General features: G+C 41.7%; 1 long non-coding RNA gene across 1 annotated transcript; it reads right to left on the reverse strand.

Moving 5' to 3' along the window:
- Window positions 1-1,954: 1,954 nt before the first annotated feature.
- LOC147644612 (uncharacterized) lies at window positions 1,955-2,777 on the reverse strand. The gene is made up of 2 exons (XR_015270198.1): window positions 2,537-2,777; window positions 1,955-2,470 (listed from the first exon to the last, which is right to left on the reverse strand). It is a non-coding gene; the product is annotated as an uncharacterized LOC147644612 (long non-coding RNA).
- Between the last annotated feature and the right edge of the window lie 10,470 nt (window positions 2,778-13,247).

Here is a 13,247-nt window from a genome sequence, read left to right on the forward strand (position 1 = left end):
CCTTCGTTAAACTCGCACACCATTTTGACCATGCTGGAAAACCATTTCGGCGTTAGCGTTTCAAACGCACTGCCCCTCCACAGTGTCTCAATCGGACAAGTGCTTCCACAGCACTCTGGTGGAGCTCGCTAGATGCCTTAAAATTGATAAATGCATCAGTGACACCGTCGAGCTGATCTTACTGGCCACAGCCAGGTACAATAAATCTATCCATTCAGTCATCGACAAGAGCCCAGCCGACGTAATTCAAACACAGTCGGATGAACCACTGTATGAGGTTCAGGATAAGATTAGGGTCGCTCAGGATAAGTTCAGGAACAGCGAAAATGCTTTCCGACAATACAGGGTGTTCGAAGTTGGCGAAAAAGGCATGGTAAAATCCAACAGGCGACTAGGCAACAAACTCTCTCCATTGTGTGAAGAGAAACTTGTTGAAGCGGACATGGGGACCACAGTCCTCATTAAGGGGAGGGTGGTCCACAATGACAACCTTAGGTAGACGAAGCAAGGTCATGTTGACTTGATTCGTCTAATAATTTTTTACCACCTTTTTTATATTTTTCATTCCTAGCCACTTGGCATAAGTTTTCTTATTTTTGTATTTGTCATTATCTTTGTTTCTACTTAAGCTATTTTACGCTTTATTTTATATGTTGTGTGGTGGGCTTCTTGAATTTTACAAAATACTACAAAAAATCCAAGAATTACAGGTTCACTCCTATACCTCTGTTATTCCTTTTGACCCTAACATCGGCACACTTCACGGACTACTCGCAGGTCAAGTACATTCGAATTTTAGTATGGAAAGAATTTTCATTCGTGAGACACACAGCAAATCTCTCAGAATACAAGCGCATGGTGGAAGAGACTGATGACATGATTTACATGATTCCCCAGTCGCACATGCAGAAACTTTTGAGCGTAGATGTCGCTCACCTGCGTGACCTACGCGAGTCACTGAGCATCCACCACAGAGTAGCTAGGAGTTTAGACTTCTTGAGAGCGGCTTCAAAGGTAGTGGCGTGAACGCCAGACGCGGAGGATTTTGAAAAACTCAGACTAACCGAATTCCAACTCATTAATGCAAACAATAGACAGGTCAACAGTAACAGTAAAGTACAGGAACAGATAAATAACATTACTAGCACTGTCAATTGAATTCTGAAGTCGGCTAAAGAATTCCAAATTGATTCGGGACACCTATACGAGATGTTATTGTCTCGGAATAGGATGATTACAATGGAGCTGCAAAATTTATTGCTTGCAATAGAGCTCGCCAAAATCAATATAGTTAGCCCTAGCATACTAGATAATGCACTGCCCATTGGAGTGGCCGCTATGAGTCTCACTTTTGTTAGTTCTTAAGTTCAGTTCTGATTTTATATTTGACAAATAAAGAGCCATCGCTCATACAAGAAGCTCCGACGATCCGTCGTAACATTTATCATTGTAAATCTGACTGAGTCCCTAGGCCAGCAGATAAAGAGGGACAGTCATCTCTCCAACCTAATCTACCTTGCTAGATATTCTACAGCCAGCCGGCTAGAGGAAACCAAAGGGCCTGTTGCCCCAACTCTATATCTCCAGGAATAATACGTGGCGGAGTAGAAATTGCCGACGGAAAGTCTTCGTCGAACAACATCTTATATATATATATATGTTTCACGTTTCACTTTGGTTGGAATCGTATGGAAAGAAAGGCGACGATGGAAAAGGAATATGGCGACCACGCACGAATGGTATTTGGAATATTAGTCGTACATATCTTGGAGTCCGCAGAGGCACTGGTGGGATGACGATAAATCCGGTTCGAACGACCATGAAATAGAGTGGTAAATATTTTGCCAAGTATAAGCCGGCGCCGTTTGGGGTTTGTCTGCGGCCGCTGGTTGCTTGCACTATATATATTGGATTAAAAAACTACAACAAAAGCATTTCTTATAACTAAAAGCTATATTCCACTAACACTAATTAATTGAATTTATTGAAATGTATTTCGATATAATTACGTTAACTATAGCTGTTCTCGTTTCTTCTCGCTCAGATCGTCAAAACTCCTAGATTTATAGGTTATTTTCTCTTGTTGTTCTTCTGGATTTATAGGTTATTTTCGCTTGTTGTTGTTAATCTAGATTTATATAGGTCCTTTTCGCTTGTTCTTGTTTTAGATTTTTAGGTTATTTCCGCTTTCATCTTTCCAGTTGAAGGTAAGTGTTTTTTTCTTGCGCTCTCGATTTGTGTTCGCGAGAGCATGTAGATATTCTGATTGGTGTATTGGTTTTATTTTTAAAATTAGATGTGCTGCAAATGCAAGCTTTTCCATTCCTTTTTGTGCCTTCATCGTTTTGCTTTTGTTCTCGACAACTAAACGTGTCAGTTATCTATATCCAACGCTCTTCCGCTCTTTCGCTCTCGCTGTGCTGCTGTACCTCATATCTTGATCCTCTTATACATCGCTCTCTCTTTTTATCTAAAAACGTTTAAGTAAGTGGTAAGTCATAATAATGTCCTCTAATATCGTCTGTTTCGCAAAAACCTGCAAATAGGCCATAAATGCATGTGATCTGAACATCTGCTGCTCAGTTTGCCCCTCATAGTGATTATGTTTAAAAATTGCCGGTCAGGTCAAATAACCTCTTTTATGACCTGCTTCAGTGTTCGTAGGAAAAACTCCGGAACACTCACTGACGGCTCATTTCTCTCTAGACGCTAGCAGCTATGTGAATGTGATTGGAATATTTTTTGGCGGTACAATCTCGGCTAACCTACTAGTAACTCTGACCGAAAAGCCCGGAATACTTGGTGACTGAAACGAAAAACTACAAAAATGTCCAGAACACTCGCAGGCGGTAAAATCGTAGTAAATATTTTCAACAAAAAAATGAGATGATCATGATGTTCAGCTATAAAATTATACAGCTCTATTCCTTTTCAATTTTGTTACCCTATCTGTCCCTGTCGCACGCACTAAGATCAGCCTGATTCTCGCAGCCAGTATCTCGTTGTTCTCGTCGCTTGGTTTAATTGAACTCCTTGAACTTGAACTTTTCTTCTTCTCCTTTTGGGTCTCTCGTTACTCTTCTGGACAAAATCTAATTCCTCTTTTTTTACTCCGCGTTAATTCCTCTCGGTTCCCGCTTCTCGATTTAAGTTCGCAGTGTTAGTGCGCCTGTCGCTTGCGTGGCATTTTTTAAATTTTGAATTGAATTTACTATTGTATGTAAAACCTACCCTGCAGTATCATTCATCAGTAATCAGTCAACGATTCATCAACAGTCAAGGCGGTGTTGTTGATGATTCATCCATTAATACCCATACAAATTACTGATGAATTTAACATTTGCATGTCCTCGGCTGTCATTAACAACAATTCATTAACAGTTAATCAATGATTCATCAACTATTGCATTTTATGAGGTCTCCCATGAAATCAGCAGAGTCATTCTTGATATTTTCACGTAAGCTAAGTTGCTTTAGTGTAGTTGTAGTAGAGTTGTAAGCAGTTGCAGCTAGACATTCAAAGAGAACACATCGAAACTCACTGCGCTTGTGAAAATAGCCGAGAATAACAACGACCAAGTGAATTCAGGTGATTTCGCACGGGACAAAAAATGAAAAGGATTTTTGAGGTCGACCAATTCAAGCACTAATTTCTGCGGATCGCCTATGGACTTTTGCCTTTTATTTTCTGCGTGGTTTTAAAAAGCAAATGTCAAAGCTAAATGCTTCTGCTAAAGAGATTGGCTTCAAAAGAAATCATGTCTTTTTTACGACTTTTTCCATCTAAATAACAGAAATAGCGTTTATGCGTTTGCAACCTAATATTTAGACATTATTTTAGAAAATGCCAAATTTCTTTTAATCCCAGTTCACTGATGTTAGCTTCGAACACGTACCTTATCGTGTTAGTGGAGCATCGCGTTGGGTTGGCGGCATCACGTCTCTCCCAATTTCCCAGTTGGATGCGGTGGGAGCTTGCGATTGCAGTGGTTGCTCGTGATGGTTCGGGCTGCTTGGGCCGAGATACTGGAGTCATCTATTAGGGTTTCCGGAATGCTGTCCTCTTCGACCTCCGTTGTGGGGGAAGTGGTGGATGGCGGCTGCTTCCAGGCCAGGCGATAGCTGTCGTACGGATTGGGCCTGTATAGCTCTTGATTCGTTGTGGTGGTGTGTACTGTAGAGCAGTAGATCCCTCCACAGTAGCATACTTCGGTCGTCAGAGTCAGAGAGCTCGATAACTCCGATCGGAACACCCTCCTGCTTGGGTACGGCGGCGGTTGGTCTGACAGCTTATCTGAATTCATCATCGCTGGATATATTCTCGTACCGTGGTGTGAGGTCCGGTAACTAGGGTAGATGCTGAAGTTGGGTGGTGGTGTCCGTCTCTGCGTGCCATTAGGCATCACGGCGGTGCTAGCCCTGGCAGCATTGCTAGAACTAGCGGCGGTGCCGGATATATCAGCCGTTCTGAATCTGGTGGTGGTGCTGGCTGCTGGATCTGGTGGCGGTTGGTCCACGTGGTTTGATTATTGGCAGTGCCGGGCACGTTCACGCTCCTGGAGCTCGTGGCGGTGCCAGGAGCGTCCTCGCTGCAGGAAGTAGTGGTGGTACCGGGCGCATTCACGCTGCTGGATCTGGTGGTGGTGCCGGATGCGTCAGCCATAATTAGCTACACGACTTTGTGACTCGTCGTCGCTCGTCGGTATCCGCGGGGGTGCCGGGTAAGTTATTTTCTGAAGAAAAGCGTCTGTCGGATTCGGAACTCAAATCACGAAGACGTTGTTGTTACCCAGAGAGAGAGAGACGTGTTGTTGTTGGACCCGAAAGTCAGCCAGAGAGAATTGTTATTGTTAGGCTCGAAAGTCAACCAGAGAGAGTTGTTGTTGTTTGGACCCGAAAGTCAGCCAGAGAGAGTTGTTGTCGGACCCGAAAGTCAGCCATTAATATGTGTGGTTATTGAAGTCGAAAGTCAGCCAGAGAGAGTTGTTGCCAAACCAAAAAGTCAGCCAAAGAGAGTTGTTATTGTTGGACTTAAAAGTCAGCCAGAGAGACGTGTTGTTGTTGGACTCTAAAGTCAGCCAAGAGGGTTAAAAGTTAATAGGAACTACGGGGAGCTAACTACAATGTATAAATCGGACTCGATCCAAGGATCTTGTCCAACCAAAAGTGACTTTGCTACTGACTTCTGAAGGCTAACATCTTCCAATCGCTGTCGGCGGCTGAGAGTCGAAATACGACTGTGGTCTGCTTTATATAGGGCTTAGCGAGGTCTACTGTACCCTCCGTTTGTGCGGGATCTCTTTTCCTAGTGTGCCCGTGCCGGTGCCTTGCCCAGTGTTCCTGTAAGCGATCTTGGGCGCGCGTGCTTTCAAATTTCCCGTTTTCTTCAATTTTCCCTTTTGCTATCGCTAAATATTCATTGTTATCTCCTCATATTATATTCCTTACATAAAGCTACATCTATTTCTTCCTTTTATATCTCCCTACTTCTAAGGTTGACTGTTGACTGGCGAGGGCCATGAATTCTACACCAACTACGCTTTTGTTTGGCTGTTTTCCGTGCCAAGGTGGCCGGCTGTCGGGTGGTTATGGTATTCCTGTAAGACGCGTTAGGAATATTTCTGCCCGAAACACAATTTCCAGAAAACATGGGCGAAAGGAACGCCTATATCATATAGATGCAATATAATTGATCAGGAAATTAATATAAAAATATTTTTGCTTTTCTGTTTTCAGGACTGCAGAGAGCAAATAAAGTCTAGGGGGTGGACAGAATATGAACACCCCCGAGACCTGATATTCTTTCCCCCGAAATAATAAGCTGATTTTAGAATTTATATAAATCCATAGTTCAAATAGTTTATAATAATAACATTATAAGCTTTCTGGGTATTATACTTTTAGTCAGAAGTTAGGAACACAGTAAACAGCAACATTTCTGAAAATTTAACAAATATATTATCTTGGGCAGCATCAATAACCGAGTTAATCTAGCCATAAAAGAATGTCCGTTTGTACGTAATTCCATCCGTCTGTCCACTTCTAGGCAAACTAATCTCTCCGAACTTTGATCCTTCTGTTTTTCACCTAAGACGGTACAATTTTTTCGCTTTTGTCGCAGTCAATATTGCGGGCTTTGCGCTTTGTTGGTGTCCCCTGTGTCGGTATTGAGATTTTAAAGAGTAAATACCTATGCCCTGAATATATACCTATGTCCTACCTTATAAATGTCTAGGACCTCTTCCCAGCCTTGAAATTCTTCCGTACTTACAAAAATGAAGGTGTTACTGATAGTGACGTCACAACATATAATACTATCGAAAAGGGACTCACCCTTCTCGTTGGTTTCCTTACTTCACCATAGCATGTGCTTGGCGTTGCACCCAAGGATAAGCGTTGTCTTGGTGTCTTCAGCTCACTGCATCACCCTAATGTAAGCTTCAGGGTGTGCCGGTTCGTCGTGGGCCATGTAGCCGGAAGCTATTAGTATGGCTGTCCCATCTGCTTTTTCAAACCTGGCCACTGCTAGATCTGAGTTGCTAAGGATGGGATACAGATGTGCGTTAAGGTTGTTTTTGATAATTATACCCTCCAACAGCATACCTGACTAGTTTATGTATATTGTTGTTTATCATTTAATGACCAGGCCACAGATTTGACCATCCCTCGTCCATGCTCTTGTCCCGAGATTTGCTGAAGCGTGATATTTACGCTTGAGGTTGATCAGCACGATGATCGGATTTTTTTCGGGACGGTGTTATAAGTGTCATCGTGATGTTTCCAGTTGTTCGAGGCATCTCTGGTTGATGAGGAACAAGAACGGCTGGCTTGTTTTCATGATACAGTCCTCTATATAGACCCCTGGACCCATGCTCGCAGAACCATTAGCACCCTTTTTATAGATAGATTTTTCCTTTGAAAACCGAAACCGAGCTTGGGGTCTTCTTGAGATATTCTTGGCGAGACTAGTTTAATGCTAATCCGCGTAATCCTAAGATTAGAAACGCCCTCCGCCAGGAAGTCCCTGATCACCCGGTACCCCCTAACCATGTCTGAAGAACATCTTTCAACTTTCCAAGTGAACGGAAGTGTTTTATTTCTTGCGCTCTCGTTTTGTGTTAAAGTTTGAAAATAACCACCGGGGTTAACTTAAATTTTCTATTTTGTGTTAATATCTTCCCGTTTATTTCGCGTGTGCATGCAGCTATTCTGATTTGTGTTTATAATTGGTTTTATTTCCCAATTTGGTTGTGCTGCTAGTGCTAGCTTTTGCATATTTTGCATTCCTTTTTGTGGCTTCTTCGATTAGCTTTTGTTTGCGCCGTCGCAACAGCTAAACGTTTTTGATATTTATCTCCCACGCTCTCCCACTTTCTTGCTTTCGCTGTGCCGCTGCACTTCTTACCTTATCCGCTCTTTCGCTCTCGCTGTGACTCTTCACTTCTTATCTTCATAGCTCTGTTGTTTTTTTACTCTTTTTTTTCAAGTACAAGTATATAATATTGTCTGTTTCGTCAAAACCTGCAAATAGGCTATTTCTGCAGGTGACCTTACAATCGGTTGCTGGCTGTGTAACAACATCATTCACTTCAAGTGTTGCAGCTCGGACGGTGGACGATGTTGGTAAAAACATCGGCCTGCTCTGCTTTGGCGAGGCCTGTTGTGAGGTGGAATAGGAGATGATGTCTTTTATGCGGCAAGCCAAGTACGGTTTTAAGGACATTTTATCGAGTGTTCGTAAAACCCATTAAATTTTCTTGGCGCTGGACATCCAATTTAGACTTATGCTATTAAATTATTCCCCAAGTCTGGTTGGCAGCATGTAGGCGGACCCCAACTACCCGTAACAAGCTCTCAGCATTAATTCCAAGAGTGCAGAGATCGAGCGCTAGGAAATATTCGGTGCCCGAATGTGCCGTGGGAGTGCCCGTACCGCCTGTGACATCTGCTTTGTCCCGTGGGAGGTCCCAAATATTGACCCCTTAAACTCCCGTTAATATAGATGTTAGGGTGTTAGGCCCGGAATGCAGTCCGACATTGGCACGGCAGATAATCGATCAGACCACTGCGCTTTCTACGTCTACCAATCCCATCCAAAAAAACTAACCTACTCCCTAAGTATTTCCTATCAGAATGCAAGAGGCTTACGTAGTCAGCTTTCTACCTTGTATACTAATAGTCTTTCGTTTGGTTCTCGAGTATTGTGGTCACAGAAACCTAATTAAAGAAGGAGATTCTGAGCTTCGAAGTTTTTCCAGCTGTGTTCACAGTATATCGGCTAGATCGCCCAATCAAGCGTGTGGGTGGAGTTCTTATAGCGGTGAGGAATGCAACGATGTTGAATTCGTTTGTGTGAAACTATCTATCAATGGTAGGTTCCGACCATGGAATCACCTTTCCGCTATTCAAATGGTTTCCAGTAGACTTTTGGATAGAGACCAGTTGGTAGTCCTAGGAGATTTTAATATCCCTGGTGCTATTTGGTGCTCAAATAATTCCACCAATACTCTCCACCTACACAACATAACTTTATCGCTGGCTTGTTCGCTTGCTCGATCTTTATTTCGTCTCTGATCCTGCGAGAGCCATCATCCTACTTTCGATGTGACTCTTCATATTGGGTCTGACTTACAGAATATATCTGACCGTCCAGTCAAAAAAGTTCTTTGTTTCCGCAAGACGGACTTCGAACGACTGAATAATTTTATATAAGAGTTCAATTGATCCGAACTATACATGTGCACTAACATGGCAGTTGCCGTGTGTATTTTTTACAATGCCATGAATTCATTTTTTACTGAATGTGTTCCGTTATACTATGCGGCAATCTCGAGGAAACCTCCGTGGTTTACTAAAGAGTTGAGCGGTTTTAAAAATAAAAATTCTAGGTTGTAAGCTAAATTTAAATTCACCGGTTCTCAATCTGTCCTATCAGTATTATTAAAACGATTAAACTCGTTGTAGGGTCTAATTTTCACATACCCGAAAACAGTTTTATAATTTTGATAACATTAAACGTAATCCTAAAACAAATCCTTTCTCGCTTTCATATAAAAAATACTACCGCAAATAATGTTCAGGCAATAGCCGATTTATTTTCGAATTAACTTATTCAAACTCTTCGAATTTACATCAGACATATTAATATGACTTACCCAAATCAAACTTAATTTTCGGTCCTAGCCTAGACGAAAGCTCTCTTCTTTTAGACATTTATCGAGTGAAGTCAGTTTATTCGCCAGGTCCCGACGAAATTCCTGGCTGTGTGCTCAAGTATTGTGCCGACGCCCTGTGCTATCCGCTTCTGCAATTGTTTACCTTATCCTTAACAACTCCCACCTTACCCCTTATTTGGAAGAAATCGTTTATTATTCCTCTCCACAAAAAAGGTAGCAAATTGGATGCCAGCAATTATAGAGAAATCTCTAAGTTGTCGGCCATACCTAAATTATTTGAAAATATTATCACCCCTCACTTACAGCACCTTTGTAGATCAGTTATTTCTCCATGTCAACATGGTTTTATTAAGCGAAGATCAACAACAACAAATCTTTTAAAGCTCTCTTCCTATATTATAAAGGGCTTCCATAATAATTTCCTGATGTACTTCTTTAGTTCGTCCATTCCTAGACTTTGGATCATGCGTTTGGAACCAGTACGGCGTCCATAGAAATCGCATCGAATCGGTTCAAAAGTTTTTAATTTTTTAGTTAATTGACACGCCTACGTCTATCCAATTTACGATATGCGACAGAGTGTTATCCACTGCACTGAAACTTTACCCAAAGGAGGCGTTTTTCTTTTTTTATAATGAGACCGATAGGGCGCCTAATTTAAATTGTGAAAAGAGCTACTAAAAATTATTTGGAAAATCATAAATTTTTTAAAATTAACTATTTTTTATGTTAAATAATTGAATCTCTTAGCCCTTTTTAGACTTGCCAACATAATTCTTGGCTTCAGTTTCTTTTTGAAGACCCATATTTTTATGAATATTAAAGTTGCCCTCTGTTTCAGTATCAATCGTTTCAAGACCATCAAAACTGATATTTTATGATCAACAATGTTAGAGAATCTCTCATCCGTTGTAAAATCGTATAAATATATTCTTTGATGACTTTGTCACCATTCTCTTTTGGGAATCCTTTGTATATTAAAGTTGTTGTGTAGAGCTCTGCTTTTCCTGTATAAAGCGATCAAACTTATCAACGGACATAATGATTATAACCTCATTTGATTAAAAATGTTTAATATATACTCTTTTGTTACTTTGGCCTTTTTAAATTTTCTGCAGATTGCAATCCCAATCCCAAACTGAAATGCCTCTACCAGATTATTTGAGTCATCCCAATACACATAATAAGACTTTTTTGTGTCAAGTCTCATGATCCCAGTATACTCGTCAATTGGGGATTCAGCTAAAAGTGGCTTCAAAGTTTCCGATTAATTTAATTTCCTTGTTCCTTTCCTTTCTGATGCACTGGGTCTATATCACGTTGGTGTGCCCGACACTTCTGTAAGGAGTCATTGTGTGAATAAAAGCCGTGGAAGAAGTCATATAATAATCTTTAAGAAAAAACCCGGGGGCTGGCACTGCTCTGAATATCAGGGGCGCTGAGTTCAACCACCACAAAAAAAAACTCGAAACCATGAACAGAATTGACTTACTAGATATCCACGAGCAAATGACTACAGGAAAGGGTGCATAAAGCCTGAAAGCATCAGATAATATGTTGCTACAATTTGGGCATAGATTATTAGGTCAACACATGAGCAGAATATCTGACTACAATATACCTAGAACTTGCCCGAATGCCCGAACATTCAACAACCGGCAATTAGATCTGCAATCATCAGCGGTATCCTAAGCAAAGTTAGTGCGGATATATTGGAGGAGAAATTCAACAACCAGGAAAGCATTTAAATTCATATGCAAAGAGCACAATGACGAACTGAGCCACTACGTGCTTTATCTACCTCGGAAAATTGCAGACTGGTGGTGGAAGTTATTACAGCTCACTGTCTGGGTGCTGCGTATGCAGTTAAGCTGGGCATCACCGACAACTTCAACTGTAGTGTGCGATGGATCCGAGGCAACTGCAACCTTGGAACATCTTATCTGCACTAATGCAAGCACGCAGAAGGTATCTAGGTCATCTACTTGCCTTCAACAAAAACACCTTGGTCTTCAGGGACTTTGAAGTCTTCAGGGACTTTAAAGTCTCCAAGGCCATTCAAATAACATCCAGACAACCACAGCCATATTGGCTTTTGAATGGCCCTTCACGAGGGTCTTCCTGTTACACTTAACCTAAGGTAACATGCAATGGTTCAGTTATGGGTTTGAATGTTTCTTTAGAGGCCTCTCCAATCCAATCTGATTCAATCCTGAATCCGAGAGGACTGGTACTTAAGAGTAGTATTTAAAATGAATACACCTATGTATCTATATATATAAAAATGCTCTGTTTGTGTCTACTTCCTTCATAGACTTGAAAAGTTCTGAACCGTTTAAGCCTAAATTTTGACACAACATGCGTTGAGGTTCCAGCTCGTTTATTGTCTACTTTTGATGTTGAAAGCTTATCTGCGTTTCCGAATCTATCAGTTTTTTCTCGTTTCCCAGTGCCCCTACTGCTGCGCCCTCTACAGGCAGCCAGCTGAATCGAAGCATTCCCTGTCGAACATCCCCAACATATTGAAAGATGAAATTGGAGACTAAAATTTTATTTTTTTGTTCAGGTTCAGTAAGAAACGAATTCATGTCACCCAATACAGAAGCAAAAAGACGTAAGATTACGAATATGACTGACGAAGAGCGGGCCTCCATCCGAGAGACTGAGCGGCTGAGAGCAATGCAGATGCACAACGCGGAATCAGCAGAAAGACGAGCAGATAGGCTTAAGAGAAAACGATTGAGAGTTAGTCAGTCGCGTTCTGCAGCAATCGATTTGATTCACTCTCAAAATAATGAACGCGACAGGGCAAGGGTAGCTGAAGTTTGGATGCTCCAGGAAGAACGGGGAAAACATTCCTCATTACATTGATTCTGGCTACGTTTCGAGTTAACAAGGACATAGCTTTAGCTCTTGCTTCATCTAGAATCGCTGCGACATTGCTACCTGGTGGGAGGACTGCTCATTCAGCGCTGAAGTTGCCGTTGAACATGCAAATCATCGAGACTCCTACGTGCAACATTTCCAGAGCATCTGTCATGGGAAAAGTACTGCACCGATGTAAACTCACTGTTTGGGATGAATGCGCAATGGCGCACAAAAAATCGCTGGAGGCTCTCGATCGATCATTGCGGGATTTGCATGGAAATCCCAACCATTTAGGAATGCGTTAATATTGCTCGTAGGGGATTTCAGGCAAACGTTGCCTGTGATTTCCTGATCGACACCAGCTGACGAGATAAATGCTTGCCTGAAATATTCTATATTGTGGCAACATGTACGTACATTACAGTTGAAGACTAATATGCGTGTTCAGTTACAGAACGATGACTCAGCCGACGTATTCTCACGACAGCTACTGGACATTGGGAACGGAAAGCTGCCAGTCAATGAGACGTCGAGAAAAATAGTATTGCCCGAGAATTTCTGTAATTTAGTTACATAGAAGGAAGAACTTATCCAAAAAGTGCTCCCCGATATCCGAATAAATTATAGGAATCACGATTGGCTCAGTGGACGAGCGATTCTCGCTGCCAAGAACAAAGATGTCTACCAGCTCAATCATGTAATCCAGTCCAGCATAGAAACTGACGAAATTACATATAAGTCGATAGACCCCGTTGTGAAGGCAGAGGAAGCAGTTAATTACCCTACGGAATTTCTAAACTCACTTGATCTGCTTGGAATGCCACCACACATATTGAAATTAAAAATAGGTGTGCCGATTATCATGCTCCGAAATTTAAATCAGCCAAAACCCTGCAACGGTACGCGACTCGCAGTCAAGAAATTGATGAACAACGTAGTAGAAGCAACGATCATCACTGGTCCTTTCAAAGGTGAAGATGTCCTCATTCCTAGGATTCCACTGATCCCGACTGATACACCGTTTGAGTTCAAGAGATTGCAGTTTCCCATTTGTTTGGCGTTCGCAATGACCATTAATAAAGCTCAAGGTCAATCTCTGGAGTTGTGTGGTCTAGATTTGCATGCAGATTGTTTTTCACAGGGATAATTATATGTTGCGTGTTCCCGTGTCAGAAAACCAGATAATCTTTATATTTACGCGGA

This window comes from Drosophila serrata, unplaced genomic scaffold, assembly GCF_035046125.1.
Source record: "Drosophila serrata isolate PLE 108 unplaced genomic scaffold, ASM3504612v1 contig_129, whole genome shotgun sequence".
In the NCBI taxonomy this organism is placed as follows: domain Eukaryota; kingdom Metazoa; phylum Arthropoda; class Insecta; order Diptera; family Drosophilidae; genus Drosophila; species Drosophila serrata.